This window comes from Meriones unguiculatus, chromosome 9, assembly GCF_030254825.1.
Source record: "Meriones unguiculatus strain TT.TT164.6M chromosome 9, Bangor_MerUng_6.1, whole genome shotgun sequence".
Lineage (NCBI taxonomy): Eukaryota > Metazoa > Chordata > Mammalia > Rodentia > Muridae > Meriones > Meriones unguiculatus.
Window position 1 is genome coordinate 35,440,675 of NC_083357.1, and position 12,052 is coordinate 35,452,726.

The 12,052-nt window shown below is 37.9% G+C and overlaps 1 protein-coding gene across 5 annotated transcripts in view; it reads left to right on the forward strand.

Moving 5' to 3' along the window:
- The window catches only part of Znf385d (zinc finger protein 385D), a 408,525-nt gene that overhangs the window by 359,355 nt on the left and 37,118 nt on the right, over nt 1-12,052 (forward strand). The window lies entirely within an intron of this gene.

Below are 12,052 nucleotides of genomic sequence, written 5' to 3' on the forward strand. Positions count from 1 at the left end.
TCCCCATTTCCTTGCTGGAAAGGGGCTTCTACTCCAGTGTTCATGACTTCCAGGAAGTTCTAGGAAACTTTCAGCTTTCATTCTTTTGGTAAACAGTTAAATTTGGATTTCTCTTATTGTATTTTAACTTGTACATTTTCTCTAATATTTAGAGGTGCCATGTTTAAAAATTGTTTGGTCATATTGTTATGCCATGTTTAGTTGATGTCCATGGGGAGCCTGCTTTTTTTTTCTGAGGGGAGGCAGATGGGCTGGATCAGGGGGAGAGGGATTATGTTGAGGCAAGACTACTTGGGGAGGTAAGAGAAGAAAACCTACAGTTGGGATGTAATACATGAGAGAAGAATAAAAAACAGTACGTTTGAGGAAGTATAAAATTAAAATAAAATAACAAAAATTTTAAAAAAAACCTTAGCTAACAAAATATAGAAGCAACTACTTTTAAAAGAGAAATTCTATGAGGTAATTTTATTATATGGTGACCTGTTTCTCCCCTATCTATCAAAAAGAAAAGTAATAATAAGTAGCTACTTTTAATTTTTATTTAATAGAAACACTAAGCAATTGTTGAAAATGTTTCCATAAGAATAAAAATTCTCTTCATCAGTATAAAGACCTTAGCTTATTTTGTAGCTTCCTCATCTTTGTAAATAATTGCATCATTTCTCTAGTGGAAGTGTGTTCCTGGAAATTCCTTTCCTAGTAGCCTGAAATTAAAGAGCTCCTTACTCCAGACATCTGCATAGTAGATTGTGCCAAAAGCCCCTTGGTTGCATTGTAGCTTCTTTCTGACATTAAAATGTGTTCTTCCTAGCTAATACATAAAATTCTAGCAGTGTAATAGAAAATGTGAGTAACTTCTGTTCAGGCATTAAAATGCCTATGACCAGATGGGAATGTTCTAAATTATGTCCATACTGAGTATCTCATCACATATTCTTCATTATGAGGACTTGTTTTCTTAATTTCAAAACCATTTTGCATGGAAGAACTGATCATTGTTGTGGTTTTCTTCATTGTGTATTATACTCAATATAATTTAGGCCACATATCTATATTCTATGTTACTTGGCATGATGACCTTCTAAGTTCTCTACATATCCTAAATATAAATAGACAAGAATTCACTCATTTTGTATTCAGTTTCAGTCATCAAATATATCCAACTTCATGGCACCCTGTGCCATGTATCCTGACAGATACACAGGTACAATACAAATTAAGGATACAAGATACCTTTTTAAAATTTTTATTTTCATTAATTACAATTTATTGACTTTGTATTCCCCCTGTAGCTCCTTCCCTCCTCTCCTCCCAATCCCACCATCCCTCCCCATTCTCCACCCATGTCCCTCCCCCAGTTCACCGATAGGGGAGGTCTTCCTCCCCTTCCTTCAGATCCTAGTCTATCTGGTTTCATCAAGAGTGGCTGCATTGTCTTCCTCTGTGGCCTGGTAAGGCTGCTCCCCCCTCAGGGGGAGGTGACCAAAGAGCAGGCCAATCAGTTCATGTCAGAGACAGTCCCTGTTTCCATTACTTTGGAACCCTCTTGGACACTGAACTGCCATGGGCTACATCTGTGCAGGGGTTCTAGGTTATCTCCATGAATGAACCTTGACTGGAGTATCAGTCTCAGAAAAGACCCCTGTGCCCAGATATTTTTGGTTTTCTTATTCTCCTTGTGGAGCTCCTGTCCTCTCCAGGTCTTACTATTTCCCACTTCTTTCATAAGATATAAGATGCCTTTTTATTTCTTCCCTAGACATTTGGCCAGAGGAAAAAGGTTGTTGCTATATATTTTAAGCAGATGGCTATCACTAGCTACAAAAAGAAACTTTGACTGTTTTCTCAGATATGGAATCAAGAGTTTAAATATATAGGCTTTTATGTTAGCAAATGGAACTTACCATCATATGCTTTTTTTTTTTTTTTTTGACTGTGAAAGCTTTTGAAACCTGGGACCCACTATCCATAGACTTGTTTGTTTTTCTTTTCTTCTTTTTCTTTTTTGTCCTACTGAGGGATAAACTATGTAAGAAACCTTAAGAAAAGATATTTCAAATCTCATGACATCTGTGCTGATTTCAATGAAAGTGACTCCCTCATAGGGAGTGGCCCAGTTGGGAGGTTGTTGGAGGAAGTGTGTCCTTGCAGGGAGGGCTTTGAAGTTTCAGATACTCAATCCAGGGCCAGTCTCACCATCCTCCTCCTGCCTATAACCCAGATGTAGAACTTCTAGCTATTTCTGCAGCACTATGTATGCCTAAATATTACCCTTCTGCCCACCATGAAGATAATGGACTAACATTTGAACTGTAAGCCAGGCCCTACTAAACATTTCCTTATAAGATTTGCTATGGTCATGGTGTCTCTTTACAGCAATATAAACTCTAAGACAGCACCCAGTTGTTTAAGATAGACTTTGGAACATGTTATTTTGTCCCTTTTTTTTTCTTTTATAATTAGCAGAAACAACACAGAATCTGTCAAAATGCACATGCTTATCTGTGCTTATTAGCTATGTGTACAGTGGCCAGATCTACCCAGACAGACTGAGCTAAGCTAATGATTGCTTTATATTAGTTTAATTTACCTTCAGAGAGGATGGATCAAATGGATTTAAGGAAGCCTCTAAGAAAAAAAAAAAAAAACACAGAAAATTAATTCTCTTAGAAACATGCATTTTAATTAGTGAGCTGAAAGTTCATTCTCACTGGAGAAAGCAAGATTTTACTGATGAATAGAAGATTCACTGGGCTCTGCGTAAAAGATCTGAATATGTCTTCCTCTACCCTTGATTATAACAATTATCTCAAGACCTGACTCGCATGACAGAAGTGCACATGATATGCTTTGTTCCATTATGCACATGTCTTGTGCTCATGTGCAAGTGCAAAAACAATCATACAGCTAGCTGTATTTGTTATTACTGTTGCTCGGTCTTTTTTGACAATATATTTATTTTAATTTTATGTGTGTGTACACGTGTGTGTGTGTGTGTGTGTGTGCGTGTGTGTGGTGTGTGTGTACCAACAGAGTCTAGAGGAGCTACTGAATCCCCTGTATCTGGAGTTACAAGCAGCCTGGCATGGGTGCTTGGAATTAAAATTTTCTCTAGAAGAGCAGCAAGACCTCTTTACTCCTACGTCATCTATTCAGCCTCATTTTTGTTTTGTTTTATTTGTTTCTTTGTTTTCCACTTTTCTCAAATTGTTTTTTTTATTTAATGTTTATTATTATTATTGTCATTATTATTATTTATTAGCTACATTTTATTAACTCTGTATCCCAGCTGTATCCTGCTCTCTCATTCCCTCCCAATCCATCCTTCCCTCATCTCCTCCCTGCCCCTTTCCTAGTCCACTGATTGGGGAGGACCTCCTCCCCTTTCATCTGACCCTGTTTTATCAGGTATCTTCAGGACTGGCTGCAAAGTCCTCCTCTGTGGCCTAGCAGAGCTGCTCCTCCCTTGGCCTGCCGTTGAGTTCCTGTCAGAAATAGTTCCTGTTTCCCTTACTATGGAAAACCAATTGGTTATTAAGCTACCACAGGCTTCATCCAAGCAGAGGTTCTAGGTTATATCCATACATAGTCTTGGTGGAGTGTCAGTCTCAGAAAAGATATATTTGGTCCTTGTGGAATTCCTATCCTTCCCATGTCATACAAACTCCCCCTTCTTTTCATATGATTCCCTGCACTCTCCCTAAGGTTTGGTTATGAGTCTTAGTGTCTGCTTTGATACACTGCTAGGTAGAGTCTTTCAGGGGCCCTCTGTGGTAGGCTCCTGTCCTGTTACTTGTTTTCTCTTATGTCCAATACACCTCCCATTTGTCTTTCTAAGTGAGGATTGATCATCTTACCCTGGGTCCTCTTTCTTTTTTATTTCTTTAGGTGTATAGATTTCTTTACTTTTATCATATCTTATAGGACTATATGAGTGAGTATATATACCATGTGTGTCTTTATCCTTCTGGGATACCTCACTCAAAATGATCTTTTCTAGATCCCACCATTTGCCTGCAAATTTCATGATTTCCTCATTTTTGATTGCTGAGTAGTATTCCATTGTCTAAAAATACCACAATTTCTGTATCCATTGCTCCATTCATGGACGTCTGGGTTTTTTTCCGGTTCTGGCTATTACAAATAAAGCTGCTACAAACATGGTTGAGCAAATGTCCTTGTTGTGTACTTGAGCAAATTTTGGGTATATGCCTACGAGTAGTATAGCTGGATCTTGAGGAAGCACAATTCCTAATTGTCTGAGAAAGCTCCAGCTCAAATTGTTTTCAAAGGTGTTTAAATTGTCCTGGATTTCTTGAGACTCCCAGACTGTCTCATTTTTGCCCAAATGGTCCCATGTCTCTGAACACCTTTAGTCACAGAAAGACAAGGGCAGTAAGCTACTCTATTCTCATTTTTCTCCTCTTAAGTGTGTGACTTGCTGTTTAAGTATGATTTAGCTTCACAGTTCACATCAATAAATCTGAGACAGAAATTGACTGGCAGTTATTTCCATGGTGATTTTGAAGTATGGTTCTCACAGTTACAGTAATACTTGCTGAATTCTTTGAAATGCAAACTTTCAGGCAAACATTCCCAGTCTGTACTGAATCAGAGAATGGCTCAAGAATCTCTCTTCTTTAAAATGTTCTTGAGGTCAGGAGGACAAGGGAAACTGTGGATTAATAATGTACAGAAACACAACTGCACTTGGTTCTTTTATGTTTCTAATACTGTGCTATCACAGTGAGATACTATGGGATCCAATGAAGTAAAGAATCATGATGCATTCAAAGTACTTGGAGAAAATTAATAAGGGTAGAAACTTATTTCAGGAGTCCAAATATGCTGTTTATACTGCTCATCAGTGTTTGGTCTAGCACTTGACAAAGATAGAAACACTACCTTTGAAAAAGCTTAACATCACAAATCTGATGATATCATCTCTTTACATAGCAGGTCCTAGTCTAGCTGTGGTATAATAAAACAGGAAACATATAGGGAATAGAATCATGCTTACATTAAAAAGCTGAGTTTGTTATGTGATCAAGTCTTCCTATACATGCTTATATTTCTGTTACCAACTAAGTAGATGAAAGAATATTAAGTGAAACAGAGAAGACACAATGAAGGCTTTCACCTTAAGTGATATTCCTTCTATGTGGATTCCAAAGAAAGGAGAGAGGAAAAGTTATCTGCAGGAGTAAAAATCATAATAGTTTCTAATAAGCCCTTGTATTCTGAGGGGAACCTGTGTAAAGCCCTGTGGTATCCATAAGCATCTCCAGGTCACAGAGTGCCTTTCAACATTATCTCTGAGTGTGTGGCCCAGGGCCAACTCTGGACAACTCAGGATTTTAACACATATGCTTATAGAAGCATTGCCATTTATAGTTTGAAATTATTTTGAATTTAATTTAATTTAATTTAATTTTAATTCTTTATTAATTACACTTCATTCACTTTGTATCCTCCAAGTGGTTTTCTCCCTCCTCCTGTCCCAATCCCTCCCTTCCTCCACCCTCTGCATGCATGTCCATCCCCAAGTCCACTGATAGGGGAGATCTTCTTTTCCTTCCTTCTGATCCTAGTCAATTAGGTCTCATCAGGAATGGCTCCATTGTCTTTTTCTGTAGCCTGGTAATGCTGCTTCCCCCTCACAATGAGTCAATTAAAGAGCAGGCCAATCAGTTCATGTCAGAGACAGTCCCTGTTCCTTTTACAATGGAACCTACTTGAATACTGAACTGCCATGGGCTACATCTGTGCAGGGGTCTTAGGTTATCTCCATGCATGGTCCTTGGTTGGAGTATCAGTCTCAGGAGAGACCCCTGTGCTCAAGTTTTTTGGTTCTGCTGCTCTCCTTGTGGAGTTCCTGTTGTCTCCAGATCTTAATGTTTCCCACTTCTTTCATAAGATTCCCTGCACTCTGCCCAAATGTTGCCCATAAGTCTCAGCACCTGCATTGATAGTCTGCAGGGCAGAGCCTTTCAGAGGTCCTCTGTGTCAGGCTCCTGACTTTTTCCCTATTTTTGCCTTCTTCTGATGTCCATCCTCTTTGCCTTTCTGGATAGGGATTGAGCATTTTAGCAAGAGTCCTCCCTCTTAATTAGTTTCTTTAAGTGTACAGATTTTAGTAGGTTTACCCTATATTATATGTCTATATGAGTGACTATATACCGTGTGCATCTTTCTGAGATAGTTCACTCAGAATGATCTTTTCCAGATCCCATCATTTACCTGCAAATTTCATGATTTCCTTGTTTATTGCTGAGTAATATTTCATTGTAGATGTACCACAATTTCTGTATCCATTCCTCCACTGAGGGGCATCTGTCTTCAGGAGGTATCTCCATCCCTGATCTCAAGCTGTACTATAGAGCAACAATACTAAAAACTACAAAGTACTGGCTTAGAAATAGACGGGTGGATCAATGGAATTGAATAGAAGACCCTGACATAAATCCACACACTTATGGACACCTGATTTTTGACAAAGATGCCAAAACCATTCAGTGGAAAAAAGACAGCATCTTCAACAAATGGTGCTGGTCTAACTGGATGTCTACCTGTAGAAAAATGCAAATAGATTCATACTTATCACCCTGCACAAAACTGAAATCCAAGTGGATCAAAGACCTCATTTCAAAACCAGAAAAAAGATAGCATCTTCAACAAATGGTGCTGGTCCAACTGGATGTCTACCTGTAGAAAAATGCAAATAGATTCATACTTATCACCCTGCACAAAACTGAAATCCAAGTGGATCAAAGACCTCATTTCAAAACCAGACATACTAAACCTCTTGGAAGAAAAAGTGGGGAAGAGCCTTAAACTCATTGGCATAGGAGACAACTTCCTGAACAGAACACCAACAGCACAGGCTCTAAGAACAACAATCAATAAATGAGACCTCATGAAACTGAAAATCTTCTGTAAAACAAAGGACACTGTAGTCAGAACAAAATGACTGCCTACAGATTGGGAAATGATCATTACCAACCCTATATCTGACAGAGGACTAATAATCAGTATATATAAAGAACTAAAGAAGTTAAACAGCAACAAATCAAGTAATCCAATTAAAAAATGGAGTACGGAGTTAAACAGAGAATTCTCAATAGAGGAATATCGAATGACAGAGAAACACTTAAAGAAATGTTCAATGTCCTTAGTCATAAGGGAAAAGCAAATCAAAACAACCCTAAGATTTCACCTTATACCCATCAGAATGGCAACATGTCCAGCAAGTGATAACACATGCTGGAGAGGTTGTGGAGAAAGAGGAACCCTCCTCCACTGCTGGTGGGAATGTAAACTTGTACAAACACTTTGGAAATCAATCTGTTGCTTCTTCAGACAACTAGGAATAGCACTTTCTCAAGATCCAGCTATACCACTCCTAGGCATATACCCGAAAGAGGCTCAAGTACACAATAAGGATATTTGCTCAACCATATTTGTAGCAGCTTATTTGTAATAGCCAGAATCCGGAAACAGCCCAGATGCCCCATAGTTTGAAAATTTTTACATGAATATTATATTTGGGGCTTTTATTCAAACACCAGGCAAAGCTGCACACAGCCTTAACACTGTCTGTGCTGTTGGCCTACTTCATTCATTTTCAGTTTCAGCTTTTGAAGAGACATTTTCAGTTTCACCTTGGTTTTTGAAGAGACATTTACCTAGGCCTACTTTTACTTGGTGATATCCAGTATGGTGTGAAGATGTAAAATAGACCTTAGCTGTGTTTCACCTTCTATTGAACTCTCTTAACTTCCCAGGTAGATAAGGAAGAGTTTCTGATAAGACCTTTTTCACTAAAGATTGCTAGAGCTGTAGCCTTTCTCCTCTGCTTGGTCCAAAATCTCCTTTCTCTACTTCTCATGAGCTCCACTCTTAGCTGCCTGACCCCTAGCCCTTTTTATTCTCTTATTTTAATTTTGAGACAATGCTCAACTATCTAGTGCAAAGTGAATTAGAACTCATGATTTTTATGCTTCATTTGTCCTCACTTAATTCTTTCTGGTATATTTTGATTTATTCTTTGATATATTCATATATGGCTACACTATATTTTTGTCATATCTACATTTACTCTAGTCTTCTAATTCCCTTCTTTATTTTCCTCTCAAATTTGTGGATGTTTGTTTTGCTTTTAAGAACCATTTGGTCTACTTAGTGCTGCCATGTATACATTATTAGAATATGGTCAGCCTACTAGGGGACACACACACCAAATAAGCTTCTGTTCCCTCACCAGCAGCTATGGACTGCCAGTAGCCTCTCAGCTGGTGTTAATTATTTGGGCCATGAAGCACCCTTTCTCTTTCATTCCCATTTCTGTTTTATTCTCTTTTCTCATTTCACCTTCTACCTTTAAATTTCTTTCTTTTTCTCTCTTTCATTCTTTCAACATAGGCTCATATGTATCCAACTAGGTAGGGCTAGAATTTCTCAAATGACCAAAAAGAATTTTGAAATTTTACCTGCATGATTCTATTTTCCAAGTGTTGGGATTACAAATATATAAGACTGGATGACACTTTTTTAAATTAAATTTTTATTTTTTTATATTAATTACAGTTTATTCACTTTGTAGCCTAGCTACATCCCCCTTCCTCATTCCCTCCTAAGCCCATCCTCCCTCCCTCATCTTGTCCCATGCCCCTCTCTAAGTCCACTGATAGGGGAGGTCCTGCTCTCCTTCTGTCAGACCCTAGCTTATTACGTCTCATCAGGACTGGCTGCATTTTCCTCCTCTGTGACCTGGCAAGACTGCTTCCCCCTCAGGAGCCAACCACTGTCAGAGACAGACCTTCTTCCCATACTAGGACACCCACTGGGATACTGAGCTGCCATGGGCTACATCTGAGCAGGCGTTCTAGCTTATCTCCATGAAGGGTCCTTGGTTGGAGTATCAGTCACTTTTAAGCAGTGATGAGGAATAGAAACTAGAGCTTTCTGCAAGATTTACTTCATTTTGTCAGCATATTTTAGAGTTTCAGTATTTGCTTATTAATAAGTTTCAGAGTTAACTTTGCATGGAGAAGGAAAAAAAAACAGTCAGAGCTATTAAAAGTCTTCTGTTTCCAGGAAAACATGATTTTTTTTGCCTTGGAGGCACAGCATTGATTCCTGTTGCCTGTTAGGAATCTACTGAGACCCAGCTGTGCTTCCACCATTGGTTCTACAGTCCATCAATAGGGAATACGTTTCTGAGAGATGTGGGTTCTCTGCTTTGGTACACTGATCTCAAATTGTGGGTAATTTCTAGACTCCTTTGTGGTTTGTAGATTTTTTTTAAAAAAAAGTATTTAGAATGGTTTTTATAGAAGATGGGATTGCAAATGTGTCACTCTGAATACTGACATACACAGATTCTTGCATTCTTACATAAATCTCACTCCACATAGTATTTGTAATCTGGATGGCAGAACAAAACAGTGACAGTAGCATCAATGAATATTTGCTATGGGGCCCTGGCAGAAAGACAACACAGAAATACAGTCTCACAACATTTCCCCCACCCTGAATCTCACCCATTATTTTCAGTTTGCTGTCACATATATTGTTCCTAGAGACACTGGTTGAACAGTGCATAAAAATTTTAACAGTCTTTAGGGAACACTAAGAAGAATGTATCATTACCATCTGTCATCTGTGTTTTATGGTGGTAAAGATATATTAAAGGCCACCATGATTCTTGCCATTCTGCATCAGATATAGATTTGATAGATTTAGCTTTTTCTCTTTCTTAGTCTGAGGGAACTTGAACAGTGCATAACAATTAGACAATTACGATTAGCTTAGAATACAATTAGTTCATTTCAAGTCAACTGTTCGAGATGTTATCTTTTAGACTTCAAGGTAATTCGTGACTCATTCAAATTTGTTTGCAATATCTAATTTTATCAATAAGGAAATGAATGAAGGGTCAATGCAACTGAGCAGTCTGAATTTAGATCGCTGTGCTACCACTGAGCTAATGCTCTCTATTTAAAGAACTTGCTACCCACAGTGGTTTAGCATGGTAGTTAGCTGCTTAATATATAGTGATGATTGAATGGCATTTAAAGACAAGAGTCATTTCAGCATAAGATGTTACGCTCAAGTTTAGAACTGGGTTATAGAATATCAAGTTTGAGTTTTCATTTGAAAGCATAGCTTGGCTGTGGAAACTTTCCTGAAACTTTTCTTGTCTAAAGATTGGATGTCCCTTTTGACAGTAACTACTTTTGTTGGCAAGTTCTTGTCCTTCAATTTAATAAACTTGACTTTTTAAGTATTGTTTTTACAAATAGATGCAGCAATTCTCCATACCCTCTGCCAAATCCCCCTTATTGTTAATATTTGACAGTGTTGTCATTTGTTTGCTAAAACTAATGGGTTAGAGTAAGTGTGTGTGTGTTTTAACTCATGAATGTTACAAGTGACATTTAAAAACATATAACTAATTGGGGGTATTTTCCCTTCTGCTAGAGGAGACTTATTGATAAATAAGTGATTAAAATGTGTGAAATATCAGTTAAAAAACCCAGACCCAGATGCATCCTTTTGTATACCTTCCCTCACAAAAGTCTACTTTTTTTTCCGTGTAACTGACAAACAGCCTCAATTCATAGCTCCTCAGTAAAGCAAATGTACAATTTAGAAACCATGTTTTCTGTAACTATGTGAAGAAAATATGAGCTAATAATAAATACTTAGGGGATAAAGAGATAGCTCAGTCTATAATGTAGCTACTCTGGAAGCCTGAGGACATGGGTTTGACCAGAACCTACATAAAAGAGCTGAGAATGGTGGTACATATTTGTAATTCTACTGGTATAGCAGAGATGAGATTGTAGTTCCTTTTTCACCTACTCTTGCTTACTTGACAAGTAGCAGACCAGTGAAACCCTGTCTCAGAAAGCCCTTTCTTAAATGTGGGTAGTGCCTGAGGAACAACACCTGAGATTAATCCTGCCCTTTATGTGTACATAAACCCACACACAAACACAGACACACACACATACCAAATGTAGTATGCAATAATATGTGTTTACTCAAACCATACACTATGGCAAACAGACCACTTTACCTTGTACCCACTGATGAAAGCATTTAGCATGAGATTTTTCAGTGTCCATAGCAGCCTATAAAATGACCTGTGGAATGACAATTTAAGAATAGCTGGAGTGGCAGACCGAGATTTTTTATGAGGCTGAAAGGTTAGAATCAACTGAAAAGATGTGAATACAGACAGCACAAAGTGCAAATGTTAAAGTGCAGAAAAGATGTGAATACAGACAGCCTAAAGTGCAAATGTTATTTTCCAGTGATCATTGGGTATGATGCTAACGCGGGGACTGGCATATATTTGGGGAGTTGAGTGTCACTGAGGGAAATTAGGATTAGGTGGTTTCACTTTGCAAGTTCATCTCTCCAGAATTAGTGTCAGACTTTGGAGCCAGAGGTTGTTGGTTTACAGTGCATCAACACTTTCATGGTCATCAACGTCTTGGAAACACTAATGTGCTATGACAAGCTGGGATGCCTTGAGAGTGGTGTCTGCTGACTGACTGACTACACATGCCATGAATTTTCTACACATATCCTGAAACAGTGTATGTCTTTAAATATTCACACAAGAGTTCCACATATGTTATATCACTGATTTTGGTACCGGGTATTGAACTACATAATTCTTTATAAACACAGCCACGTTTTCAATTTGCTGCTGAACTGAACAGAGCAATTTTGACACCAGCATTCTATATACTTTTTTCAGAATGTATACCAAAGGATCCATACTATTTTTTAAATAAATAAATAAATATAGTAGGAAAATAGGTAAACAGGAACTAAAAAAATAAAGAACAGCTAAGAGCATGTATCCTCTATCTTTATTTAAAAAAATACTGCATAGAAAAAGAGGTTAACATGTTATCAAAATTCCCCCAGGGAAGCAGTCATTTCAGAAAATTTCTGTTATGCCTATTCTCCTGAAAAATAGTTTCTAACTGTACTTGTGAATTTTCTGAAGCATCAACTAACTTTTTATTTT